We start from the raw sequence: 13,923 nt of genomic DNA on the forward strand, positions 1-13,923 counted from the left end.
GGGTTCAAAGTTCTCACAACACAGCTAGATAAGTTCCTTGGGGGGGTCTATTTTCCAATATGAGGTCACTTGTGGGGGGTTTCTACTTTTAGGTACATCAGGGGCTCTGCAAATGCAACGTGATGCCTGCAGGCCATTCCATCTAAGTCTGCATTCCAAATGGCTCTCCTTCCCTTCCGAACTCTGCCATGCGCCCAAACGGTGGTTATCCCCCACATATGGGGTAGCAGCGTACTCAGGACAAATTGCACAACACCTTTTGGGGTCCAATTTCTCCTGTTACCCTTGGGAATACACAAAACTGGGGGCTAAAAAATAATGTTTGTGGAAAAAAACTAATTTTTATTTTCACGGCTCTGCGTTATAAACTGTAGTGAAACACTTTGGGGTTCAAAGCTCTCACAACACATCCAGATAAGATTCTTAGGGGGTCTACTTTTCAAAATGGCGTCATTTGTGGGGGGTTTCAATGTTTAGGCACATTAGTGGCTCTACAAACGCAACATTGAGTTCCATCTCAATTCCAGCCAATTTTGCATTGAAAAGTCAAACGGCGCTTCTTCCCTTCTGAGCTCTGCCATGCACCCAAACAGTGGTTTACCCCCACATATGGGGTATCAGCGTACTCAGGACAAATGGCGCAACAATGTTTGGGGTACAAGTTCTTCTGGTAACCTTGGGAAAATTAAAAATTGGGGGCGAAAATTTCATTTTTGTGAAAAATTATTATTTTTTATTTTTACGGCTCTACATTATAAACTTCTGTGAAGCACTTGGGGGTTCAAAATGCTCACCATACATCTAGATTAGTTCCTTAGGGGGTCTACTTTCCAAAATGGTGTCACGTGTGGGGGGGTTTCAATGTTTAGGCACATTAGTGGCTCTACAAACGCATCTCAATTCCAGCCAATTTTGCATTGAAAAGTCAAATGGCGCTCCTTCCCTTCCAAGCTCTGCCATGCACATAAACAGTGGTTTACCCCCACATATGGGATATCTGGGTACTCAGGACACATTGTACAACAACTTTTGGGGTCCATTTTCTCCTGTTACCCTTGGTAAAATAAAACAAATTGAAGCTGAAGTAAATTTGTGAAAAAAAAATTAAATGTTCATTTTTTAAAACATTTCAAAAATTCCTGTGAAACACCTGAAGGATTAATGAACTTCTTGAATGTAGTTTTGCGCACCTTGAGGGGTGCAGTTTTTAGAATGTTGTCACACTTGGGTATTTTCTATCATATAGACCCCTCAAAATGACTTCAAATGTGACGTGGTCCCTAAAAAAAAATGGTGTTGTAAAAATGAGAAATTGCTGGTCAACTTTTAACCCTTATAACTCCCTAACAAAAAAAAATTTGGTTCCAAAATTGTGCTAATGTAAAGTAGACATGTGGGAAATGTTAAGACACAAAAGAGAATAGTAAAACCAAAAACACTCAGTTTGAAAAAATGTTGCAGTAATCCGCAAGTGCTAGTAAAAGATGTAAAAAACAGGGTATTTGGTTGATACGTTTTTTGCAAAAAATGTATACTAAGCTGCTCTACCAATCTTCACGGTATACCCTTATCAGAGCAGTCCTAACTAATGTATGCAATTTTTTCAAACTGAGTGTTTTTGGTTTTACTATTCTCTTTTGTGTCTTCAGGTTTCTTGGTGGTGTGTGAACATGATCATACAGACTTGTTCACTGTGCAAGTAGCCCATGTGTTCCTGTTTCCATAATTGTTCTCTTGTGTCTACAAGACTGGGGAGTTCCACCACTCCTCTTGGGCTATCTGCACAAAAGCTGTTCTACCCTGTATGCACACATGGATTTTTCCTCTCTGAACCCTGTTCACACAGGTTATATACAGATGATCAGGTTTTTAAATACATCAGATAGGGATTGCATACATTAGTTAGGACTGCTCTGATAAGGGTATACCGTGAAGATTGGTAGAGCAGCTTAGTATACATTTTTTGCAAAAAACGTATCAACCAAATACCCTGTTTTTTACATCTTTTACTAGCACTTGCGGATTACTGCAACATTTTTTCAAACTGAGTGTTTTTGGTTTTACTATTCTCTTTTGTGTCTTCAGGTTTCTTGGTGGTGTGTGAACATGATCATACAGACTTGTTCACTGTGCAAGTAGCCCATGTGTTCCTGTTTCCATGTGGGAAATGTTACTTATTAAGAATTTTGTGTGGCATATCTCTGTGATTTAAAGGCATAAAAATTTCAAAATTTTTGCCAAATTTCCGTTTTTTTCACAAATAAGTGCAGGTAATATCAAAAAATTGTTACCACTATCATGAAGTACAATATGTCTCGAGAAAACATTGTCAGAATCACCGGGATCCGTTGAAGCGTTCCAGAGTTAAGACCTCTTAAAGGGACAGTTGTCAGAATTGTAAAAATTGGTCACTTACATCAGGGTTTACATCTAAATCTCCGAGTGACGTGATTCAGATGAAACTCCCAAGTGATCCATTCACTATAATGAGGCAGCAGAGTTAGGCTGCCATCACACTAGCAGTATTTGGTTCGTTTTTACATCAGTATTTGTAAGCCAAGACCAGGAGTGGGTGATAAATGCAGAAGTGGTGCATATGTCTCTATTATACTTTTCCTCTATTTGTTCCACTCCTGGCTTTGGCTTACAAATACTGAGGTAAAATACTGACCAAATACTGCTAGTGTGACGGCAGCCTTACTCTTCACTCCTTCTGACCTCTGTTCAGCGCTGCCCTTCTTTTCAGAGGTGAACAAAGCTGTGGTTCGCTTTTATACACGACTAAAAAGACGGACACTGCTGGACCATCGGCGGCCAGACATCGTCCACAGTGCCTCAATTTGCTTCATTATAGGAAATCTTTTGCCTGGGGTTAAGTCTGAATCATGTTATTCAGAGATTCACTTGGAAATCCCAGTGTAAGTGCTCAGTGTAGAGTGCAGGATACATGTGCTCCGATCCTTAATATAACCTTTGGGAGGCAGAATGAAAAAATCAACATCAGGTGAAGTATTGGTTTTATTTTTTATACTAAAATATTTAGAATTGAGAGTCCTCAGTGGTTAATACCTTTTGGTCTGTTGGACGGTCAATTGGCTTCTGATACAGGGATGTCTCTATTTTATTGTTCTGCAGCTTAATGATGATTAAGACACTTGACACTCAACTTCTCCTGCACTGAAATTAACTTTTTGGACACCATCATTAAGCTGCAGAACAATAAAATAGAGACATCCCTGTATCAGAAGCCAATTGACCGTCCAACATACCTTAACCCCATCATAACCTTGGGATTTTTCTTTTTTCCGTGTTCGTTCTCACTCCCTTCCTTCCCAGAGCCATAACTTTTTTATTTTTCCATCAATTTGGCCATGTGAGGGCTTATTTTTTGTGGGACGAGTTGTACTTTTGAACGACATCATTGGTTTTAGCATGTCGTGTACTAGAAAATGGGAAAAAAATTCCAAGTGCGGTGAAATTGCAAAAAAAGTGCAATCCCACACTTGTTTTTTGTTTGGCTTTTTTGCTAGGTTCACTAAATGCTAAAACTGACCTGCCATTATGATTCTCCAGGTCAGTACGAGTTCATAGACACCTAACATGACTAGGTTATTTTTTACCTAAGTGGTGAAAAAAAATTCCAAACTTTGCTAAAAAAAAAAAAATTGCTACATTTTCCGATACCCGTAGCGTCTCCATTTTTCATGATCTGGGGTCGATTGAGGGCTTATTTTTTGCGTGCCGAGATGACGTTTTTAATGATAGGATTTTGGTGCAGATACGTTCTTTTGATCGCCCGTTATTGCATTTTAATGCAATGTCGCAGTGACCAAAAAAAACGTGCAATTGCAATTTGTTACCATCTTTTCAGTTAGCCATTAAAGGGTATCAACCACTGAGGACTCTCAATTCTAAATATTTTTCTATCTACTGGCTAACACGGTACCAAGATAAATTTCTTTCCTGTATTTTTTATACTGTTTCTCATGTGGTATAAGTGATGACTTATTTTTGGAGGGTTTTATGCCATAACGCATGTTGTAAAATTGATATACGTACGCTACTCACCTGGTAGCAGTGTTTTTTCAGGAGCCATGACAGCACAACGAGAGAGGGGATCCGCCCTTCAGGGACAGGAAACCTCAGACATAAAAAGGGCGGCACCTCACTCCCCCGTCAGTTGGTTTACAGAGTATGAAAGGACCTTCTAGGTTATTAGCACATAAACAATATTAATATATGGTACAATTCACCCAGTGAATAAACTTAGGAATTAACTAAAGGAAGTGTTGAACCCATAAAGCAAAGAGGGTAGGGAATATAAGGGTGCTGTCATGGCTCCTGAAAAAACACTGCTACCAGGTGAGTAGCGTACGTATTTATTCAGTCGCCATGACAGCACAACGAGAGACTTTCAGAGAAGTGAAAAGTGACTAGGGAGGGATAATAGCCTCCAGCACCCTTCTCCCAAACGTGAGGTCGGAGGAGCCACCTAGATCTAACCTATAGTGTCTAAGAAAGGTGGATGGAGAAGACCATGTGGCCACCTTACAGATGTCTTCAATCGACACTTCTGCTCTCTCAGCCCAGGATGTGGCTACCGCACGAGTGGAGTGAGCCTTTATTCCTTCTGGAACTTCCACGCCACCTGCGGTATAAGCAAGAGATATCGCCTCCCTAATCCATCTGGCTAGCGTATTCTTTGATACTCTAAGCCCCTTCCTAACTCCCTGGTAGGATAAAAATAAGGAGTGATCTTTCTTCCAGGTGTCTGTTACTGAAATGTATTTGAGAAGGCACCTACGTACGTCTAAACAATGAAATCTCTGTTCCTTATCGTTAGAGGGATTAGGACAAAATGAAGGCAGGACCACCTCCTGAGATCTATGAAATTTTGACGCAACCTTTGGAAGATAAAGAGGGTCAGGCCTCATCACCACTCTATCTTCCGTAAATTGCATATATGGACGTTGTCTGGACAATGCCTGTAGATCACTAACCCTTCTAGCCGATGTGAGGGCAACTAAGAGGGCTGTTTTGACCGACAGGATCTTGATTGGGAGAGAGTCAATAGGCTCGAACGGAGCTTGTGTTAGAGCCGAGAGCACAAGATTTAGGTCCCATGGAACTATTCTTTGTTTAATAACCGGCCTGGATCTGGTAACTGCTTTAAAAAACCTTGTTATCCAGTGATTACTGGCTAAGTTAGAATTATATAGTGCCCCTAGAGCTGAAACCTGAACTCTAAGGGTGCTGGTAGCTAAGCCTAACGCTAGGCCCTTCTGTAAAAATTCTAAGATTTGAGAAATATCAGGTTCTTGATCAATTCGTGCCCCTGAACTTGATAGAAACTTCCTCCATACCCTAACATAAATGTTAGTCGTGGAGGGTTTCCTATTTTTAAGCAGAGTATTCACAAGATTTTGAGAGAATCCCTTCCCTTTCAGAAGTGACCTCTCAAATTCCACGCTGTCAGGTGTAAGTTGGTTACTCGTGGATGCAGGACTGGACCCTGGGAAAGGAGGTCTGGTATTTCTGGAAGGATCCATGGCTGGGAAATGGACATGCTTCTTAGCCATGGGAACCATGACCTTCTGGGCCAGAACGGGGCTATTAATATCACTCGGGCCCTGTCTTCCCGAATTTTCCTTAGAACTAAAGGAATCAGATTTAGAGGGGGAAAGGCATAGGCGAGACTGAAGTTCCAGGAGATTAGAAGAGCGTCGACTGCATACGGGTTGTCCTTCGGATATAGGGAACAGAATTTATGAAGTTTCTTGTTTCCTCGACTGGCAAACAGATCTATCTCTGGACAACCCCATAGATGTACGATCTGATCGAAGACAGCCGGTTTTAGAGACCAGTCCCCTTGTTTGAGCTCGTTGCGGCTTAAATAATCGGCCATGGTGTTTAGTTTTCCCTTTATATGAAGGGCCGTAAGGGAGAGTAGGTGATTTTCGGCCATCTGAAAAATACGATTTGTAACGTTCATTAATGACCTAGACCGTGTACCTCCTTGGTGGTTCACATAAGCAACGGTCACCTGGTTGTCAGAGAGTAGTCTAACATGTCTACCCTGCAGAGGTACAAGGAATGCATTCAAGGCGCGTTCTACCGCCAACAATTCCTTTAGATTGGAAGACGTGTCCCGCTCAGACTGGGACCACAGACCCTGAATGCAATCATCTTCCCAGTGTGCCCCCCAACCCGTGGGGCTAGCATCAGTAGTTATTACTCGTGTTATTTGATTTGTCCAAGGTACCCCTCTACGCAGATTCGGAATGTGCGTCCACCAAATTAGTGAATCAGTGGTCTCCGTAGATAGAGAAAATTTTCTATCAAGGTTAGCGCCCAGCCGACGAAAATTATGCAGAACATCCCACTGTAGAGACCTGGAGTGAAACTGTGCCCACAGCACCGCCGGAAAACAAGAAGTAAGGGAACCCAAAAGTGACATTGCACTTCTTAAGGAGATAACGGGATTATTAATTGCTCTTGAGTAGTGTTGAGCATTCCGATACCGCAAGTATCGGGTATCGGCCGATACTTGCGGTATCGGAATTCCGATACCGAGATCCGATATTTTTGTGATATCGGGTATCGGTATCGGAAGTGTAAAATAAAGAATTAAAATAAAAAATATTGTTCTATTCACCTCTCCGGCGGCCCCTGGACATCTGCGCGAGGAACCGACGTCCGGCACGGCTTCTTTCTTCAAAATGCGCGCCTTTAGGACCTGTGGTATGACGTCCCGGCTTCTGATTGGTCGCGTGCCGCCCATGTGACCGCCACGCGACCAATCAGAAGCCGCGACGTCATTCCTCAGCTAAAGTCCTAGAATGAGCGCCTTTTAGGACCTGAGGAATGACGTCGCGGCTTCTGATTGGTCGCGTGGCGGTCACATGGGCGGCACGCGACCAATCAGAAGCCGGGACGTCATTCCACAGGTCCTAAAGGCGCGCATTTTGAAGAAAGAAGCCGTGCCGGACGCCGGATCCTCCCGCTGATGTCCAGGGGCCGCCGGAGAGGTGAATATAACAATATTTTTTATTTTAATTCTTTATTTTACACTTTAATATGGATCCCAGGGCCTGAAGGAGAGTTTCCTCTCCTTCAGACCCTGGGATCCATGAGGATACATTCCGATACTTGATGTCCCATTGACTTGTATTGGTATCGGATATCGGTATCGGCGATATCCGATATTTTTCGGGTATCGGCCGATACTATCCGATACCGATACTTTCAAGTATCGGACGGTATCGCTCAACACTACTCTTGAGGCTAGACGATGAATACTATCAACCTTTGAGTCCGGCAGGCGACATTCCTGCTGACTTGAATCTACAATAAGACCCAAGAACTGCTGTGATGTTAAGGGCTGAAGACGCGATTTTTTAAGATTGATAATCCATCCTAAGTTATGTAATGCTGCCATCACCTTCTCCAACTGGTCTTTACAGTGTGACTCTGAATGCCCAACAATCAATAAATCATCCAGGTAGGGAATTACTAGTATGTTTTGCTCATGAAGGTGTGCCATAACCTCTACCATAATCTTGGTGAAAACCCGTGGTGCGACCGCAACACCAAAGGGGAGTGCCCGATATTGAAAGTGCTCTACTGTGCCGGCAAGAGAAACCGCCACCCTGAGAAAGCGCTGATGATTTACATGTATCGGGACATGGTAATAGGCGTCTTTCAGATCTAAGACCACCATGAAGCAATTGTGAAAAAGAAGCTTTATTGCTGTTTTCACAGATTCCATTTTAAAGGATGGGATCAGCAAGAATTCATTCAGGCTTTTTAGATTGATGATGGTACGATATGACCCATCTGGCTTCTTAACCAGGAATAAAGGGGAATAAAACCCCATACCTCGCTCTTCCGTGGGTACTCTAATAAGAACTCCCTTTTGTTGGAGATCTTGAACCTCTGACTCCAATGCCAACTGTTCTGCAGGAGAAGAACGGAAAGGAGTTAGTTTAAATTTGTCCTGAGGGATCTGATGGAACTGGAACTTTAATCCCTCTTTAATGATACTGAGTATCCATGGACTATTGGTGATCCTGAGCCAGGCTGGGTAGAAGGCCAAAAGCCTACTGCCCACCTGGACCGCCAGTCATTGAGTTTTCTTAGAGTCCCGAGGGGAGTTAAACATGTACCCCCTACCTCTTCTTCTGCTGCTGTAATATCTGGACGAATCTCTATTTGGTTCTCTATCAGCTCTTCGGCGATAAGACCATCCTCTGCTGTAATCACGCCTATAAAAGGGTTTTCTCAATAGAGGGAACCGCTTCTTAGAATCACCTGCCTTCTCAAGCAGCTCATCTAGTACCGGACCAAACAGATGAACCCCTTCACAGGGGATGCCACATAGTTTTGACCTGGCCTGTAAATCACCTGGCCAGCATTTTATCCAAAGCGCTCTGCGGCCTGCGTTGGACAAGGCTGAGGATCTTGCGGCCAGCCTAACTGAATCTGCTGACGCTTCTGAAAGGAAGGCTGCAGCGTCTTGGATCATGGGCATAGATGATAGGATTTCACTTCTAGGAACTTTATCCTTGAGTTGGTCTTCCAGGTGGCCTAGCCACACCATCAAGGACCGAGCCGTGCAAGTGGCCGCAATTGCCGGTCTCAAGGATCCCGCAGAAGTCTCCCAAGCCCCTTTAAGGAAGACATCAGCTTTTCTATCAAGCGGGTCCTTTAGGCTACCTAGATCCTCAAATGGAAGAGAAGACTTTTTGCACGCCTTGGCCACCGCTGCATCTAACTTCGGGACTTTGTCCCAAGAAGCTGAAGCCTCCTCCTCGAACGGATACCTTCTTTTAAATGCTGGTGGCAGTGAGCCTTTTCTTTCGGGTTTCTTCCATTCTCTCGTAATCAGTGATTTGATCTTTTCCACTACAGGAAAAAACCCTTCGGGACTTACGGTCTATGCCGTTAAACATAATGTCCTGGATGGAGCATTCTGACTGGGTCTCTTCAATCCCCATAGTGTTGTTGACAGCTTTCACTAGGTGATTAATCCTGTCTAGTGACAGGCATGCTCGACTAGATTCTACGTCCTCTGAAGATGAAGATGAAGGATGAGAATCCGAGCTCACACCCTCTGACTCCACGTCTGAACCTGGGGATGAGATCTCTTTCCTCTTTAGGGACCTTGTCCTGTGAGAACTGGATTTTAAGGAATCCCTGACCTCCTGTTTAACCATGTCCCTAAGGGTAGATGTCAGGTCAGGGGCCTCCTCCTCGATTAAGCGCTGTATACAGGGTCTGCACAGCTTCTTTTTATGCCCATCTGGAAGTGGCTCTGTACATACGGCACACTCCCTATGCTTGGTTTTGGAAGTACTTTTTCTCCCCTGGATAAGGAGAGAGGGAATACAAGGAGGGACAGCAATCAAAAAAGCGTACTTTCACGTAGCTCACTTACCCATCCCTGCAACGAATGGTACCGTAATCGGGGGGTCCTCTCTAGCCGGAGAATCTTTACGGCCTGAGGATTTGGTAGATTTCTGAGCAGCTTTAGCTCCACCAGCGCGACTACTGCCACTAGAACGCCGCTGGGAGCTTCTCAGAGATTTTCCTGTCTGTGGCTGCTCCAATGGTTGCTGCTGTTCACCGCACAGCTGCGGAGTTCCCTCCGGTGACTCCATATAGGAAACGAGGACAGGAACAAGTAGAGGCGTCTGTGCAGCTCTTAAATACATCCCCCTAGGTACTACCCCCGGATGGGGGTCAGCAGGGCTTCCTCCAGGTGCCGCTAATCGGTATTACACCGATAGGCTCCGTCCACTGTGAGCCGCGCCCCCATGCTGACCGCCGGACCCCCTGTGGCCATAATCCTCCCTCCGTCCCTGGGCGCCGCCATTAGCCAGGGAAGAAAGCGCTACCGCGCATGCGCGGCCGCGTCACTACCCCGCGCCGCTCGCCGCGTCATCCGGACACGCCCCTTCCGGTCACGGCTGCGGCGCTGAGGACAGACACGCCGACAGGGACGGCAGCGCTCCCCGGCCAAAGCGGACCACAGCGGCAGCGGTGGACAGACCCCAGAGGCCCCACAGACATGGTGCACGGCCTACTTACCAGGTATGCGGACACCTAAGAAGCTAACCCACCTCCCTTGGGTTGCTTCCTCCTGCTGCCACCTACACCAACAGTCCCCCTGCCGTGTGGTGCTACCAACCTCCTGACCAGACCGAGGCAGGGGACCCCCGCTACCTGTATCGGCCTGTCAGGAGTGGGATTCTTCTTTTCTTCAACCTTCTTCCTGAGGTCTGTCTGAAGAGGTTCCGCTGTCAGGGACAGGAAACCAACTGACGGGGGAGTGAGGTGCCGCCCTTTTTATGTCTGAGGTTTCCTGTCCCTGAAGGGCGGATCCCCTCTCTCGTTGTGCTGTCATGGCGACTGAATAAAATGCAGCTTTATAATTCATGTCAGTACAATTACAGTGATACCACATTTATGTCATTTTTTATGTTTTGGCGCCTTTAAAAATAAAAATTATTTTATGTAAAAAAAAATATTTTTGTATTGTTTTAATCTGAGAGCTATAACTTTATTTTATTTTTTCGCTAACAGACCTGTATGGTAGCTTATTTTTTGCTTGACAAGATGACGTTTTCAGAGATACAATTTTTTTTGTAGATTGGTCTTATAGATCACATTTTATTCCACTTTTTGTTTCGGCAGTATGATGATTAAGCATACTGTTTTGCTTCGATTTTATTTATTTATTTATTTTACAGTGTTCACTTACGTGGTTAACTACTGGGACACTTTTATAGGTCTGGTATGTAATGCACTCTTAATTGAAAATGTTGAGCAGCAGCATTATCGCACTTTCTCATGCTGCACGCAGAGGCAGTTTTGCCTCTGAAAGTCACCAGAGACAGTTTTCCAGCCATCTTCAGAGCAGCAGTTCCAAGCTCTACAATAAAGAGCTTGTTAGTGCTGCCCTCTGAGTCTAGAAGGCCAGCCAGCATTGACAGACTGCAGCAGTGGACATTAACCACGAGCAGAAACTAATGAAATTAAAAATCCCTCTGTTCTTGAGATCTGATTAATAATAACAACTAAATTTTAGTGTACCTTTCACTTTTACCCATTTATAATGATGAAACAACAGAAGTGTTTAAAAATGATATATAATACTTTTGAAAAAAAATGGAATAGAATGAGAAATATACTTTAGCAATCAGAAATTCCACTAGCATGACCTGGATACGCAGAATACAAATTTGCGTAAATTGACATACTCGATCTAATATTCCAACCGAGCAATGGGTGTTGACCTACATCAGCTGTGAGAAATTCCCCTCTTCAAGAAATTCCATTTAACTGTGTAGTGTATCCAAATCTACAGTTCAGTTCTGTATTCCAGCATTGTGGTATTTAATCCAAACCAACTTTTAATATAAAACACCCTTAGCTTCAATTATATTTATTTAAATTTCCAGAATGTGTATCTTAAAACCCACCAGGTTAGTTAAGTTGTATAACGAGTATTGTGTTGGCATAGTGATGTTCTTAAATCCTCAGACCTCAAACTCAGTTCTTTGGCAATACTATGCCAACATCAGAAGCAATTAAATGAACCGGCACTGGTCCACTTAAAGCCAGAAAATCTAACAGTAACTGGGCATGCAAAGTGTTATAAGTCCCCAAAGGAATAGCTGGCATCTTTGCTTGCATAAAATCTGCCTTGGGCTATCACCTTACCACAGGCAATCTGGCGCCATGCTGTAGCCTAACAAGAAACCAATGTCCAGCTGTAAAACACTTGGCAAATCCTGCCATCTTGTCCTTTAACACTCTTCTTCTCATCCATTTTCCCACAACTGTTGAAAAGTCTAAATATTTTTCTTTAAATTGCTATGTGCTATTGACATGAAATTCTCCCAAGGCATTGGTAACAATCCATCCAATCCACACAGGCAAAAAAAAAAAAAAAAAACAAAGCATAGATGTCCATAAATTAAATTAATCACACTTACTGAAATTTAATTACCATTTTTTCGGATTATAAGACACACCAGATTATGTGATGAGCCTAGGTTTTAGAGGAGAAAAATAGAAAAAAAATTTGAAGCCAAAAATTTGTTCATGAAGCAATGTTGTGGGGGAAATTCGGTGCTGACACTGTTATGGGGGTAAAGTCCACAAATTCTGTACTAATATTCCCCATCCTAGTGTATATGTGGCCCATCCTTTTCCCATCCTGGTATATATGATCCTCATCCCTGACCATCCTGGTATATATGGCCCTAAATATGGTATATATGATCCCATCCTGGCACACAGTGTGCGATGTAAAAGGAAAAAGACCAGCTCACCAGCATCCAAGTAACAATTGGTAAGGACGCCGGCGATTGACGCCACTGCTCAGCAGAAAGAAGGATCCAGCTTCCAATCCAGGTATGTGGAAAATTGATTCCTTAATTTGCAAAAGTTAAAATATGTGCGACATATTTAAACTTTTTGCTAATGAAGTAATCCGTTTTACACATACCTGGATGGGAAACTGGATTGTTCTTTCTTCTCCTGCATACATTATATGATCCGTATCCAGGTATATAGTATATGGCTCCCATCCTGGAATATGAGGCCCATCCTGGTATATATAATCCTTATCCTGGTATACAGTATATGATCTCCATCCTTGTATATATGGCCCCCATTCTGGTACGTATGATTTCCATCCTGGTATACAGTATATGACCTCCATTCTGGTATATATGATCCCCATCCTGGTATATATTATCCCATCCTGGTATACAGTATATGATCCCCATCCTAATATACAGTATATGATCTCCATCCTGGTATATATGATCCCCATCCTGGTATATATTATCCCATCCTGGTATACAGTATATGATCCCCATCCTAATATGCAGTATATGATCTCCATCCTGGTATATATGGCCCCCATCCTGGTATATATGGCCCCCATCCTGGTATACATTATATGATCTCCATTCTGGTATATATGATCCTCATCCTGGTATATATGATCCCTATCCTGGTATACAGTATATGATCCCCATGCTAGAATACATGCTAGAATACAGTATATGATCTCTATCCTGGTATATATGGCCCCCATCTTGGTATATACAGTTAGGTCCATATATATTTGGACAGAGACAACATTTTTCTAATTTTGGTTATAGACATTACCACAATGAATTTTAAACAAAACAATTCAGATGCAGTTGAAGTTCAGACTTTCAGCTTTCATTTGAGGGTATCCACATTAAAATTGGATGAAGGGTTTAGGAGTTTCAGCTCCTTAACATGTGCCACCCTGTTTTTAAAGGGACCAAAAGTAATTAGACAATTGACTCCAAGGCTATTTCATGGAGAGGTGTGGGCAATCCCTTTGTTATGTCATTCTCAATTAAGCAGATAAAAGGCCTGGAGTTGATTTGAGGTGTGGTGCTTGCATTTGGAAGGTTTGCTGTTTAGTAAACATGTGGTCAAATGAGCTCTCTATGCAGGTGAAACAAGCCATCATTAAGCTGCGAAAACAGAAAAAAAATCCGGGAAATTGCTACAATATTAGGAGTGGCAAAATCTACAGTTTGATACATCCTGAGAAAGAAAGAAAGCACTGGTGAACTCATCAATGCAAAAAGACCTGGGCGCCCACGGAAGACAACAGTGGAGGATGATCGCAGAATAATCTCCATGGTGAAGAGAAACCCCTTTACAACAGCCAACCAAGTGAACAACACTCTCCAGGAGGTTGGCGTATCAATATCCAAATCTACCATAAAGAGAAGACTGCATGAAAGTAAATACAGAGGGTTCACTGCACGGTGCAAGCCACTCATAAGCATCAACAATAAAAAGGCAGGACTGGACTTTGCTAAAAAACATCTAAAAAAGCCAGCACAGTTCTGGAAGAACATTGTT

Source organism: Ranitomeya imitator, chromosome 1 (assembly GCF_032444005.1).
Source record: "Ranitomeya imitator isolate aRanImi1 chromosome 1, aRanImi1.pri, whole genome shotgun sequence".
Lineage (NCBI taxonomy): Eukaryota > Metazoa > Chordata > Amphibia > Anura > Dendrobatidae > Ranitomeya > Ranitomeya imitator.